The sequence below is a fragment of the Leptidea sinapis genome, chromosome 17 (assembly GCF_905404315.1).
Source record: "Leptidea sinapis chromosome 17, ilLepSina1.1, whole genome shotgun sequence".
Classification (NCBI taxonomy): Eukaryota; Metazoa; Arthropoda; class Insecta; order Lepidoptera; family Pieridae; genus Leptidea; species Leptidea sinapis.
The window spans coordinates 1,787,704-1,788,179 of NC_066281.1; positions in this window are offsets into that span (position 1 = coordinate 1,787,704).

Consider the following 476-nt stretch of genomic DNA (forward strand, 5'->3'; position numbering starts at 1 on the left):
CCGCCACTCGCCCGAGAATAAACAGGGGGGTCTGGCGGGGTGTCGGAGGGTGGGGGCGGTGCAGCCTGCACGCCCACTCCGCCCCGTGCGCCGCCGAGTGCCGGCGCCCGTAGCGTGTGCCCGAGCCGTGCCCGAGTGCCCTAGCCGTGCCCGAGCCGTGCCCGAGTGCCCGAGCCGTGCCCGAGTGCCCGAGCCGTGCCCGAGCCGTGCCCGAGTGCCCAGTGCCCAGCGGCCGCGTCTCGCGCTGAAGCTGACAGGCAGGGTGTCATCTCTCGCCACGAGCGACTGCTAAAGCTGCGACACAATTGCGGTTGCTTTACGACTTGCTTGAGCACCAACACACAATTAGCAGAGATATTTATTGATTAAATTATAAAAATAATTTTTCCTCTTCTCATGCTCTGAAATTGCTTATTCGATATATGCTGCACAAAATCGATTTTTGTGCACAATGCATTAACGTATCTACTCATAAA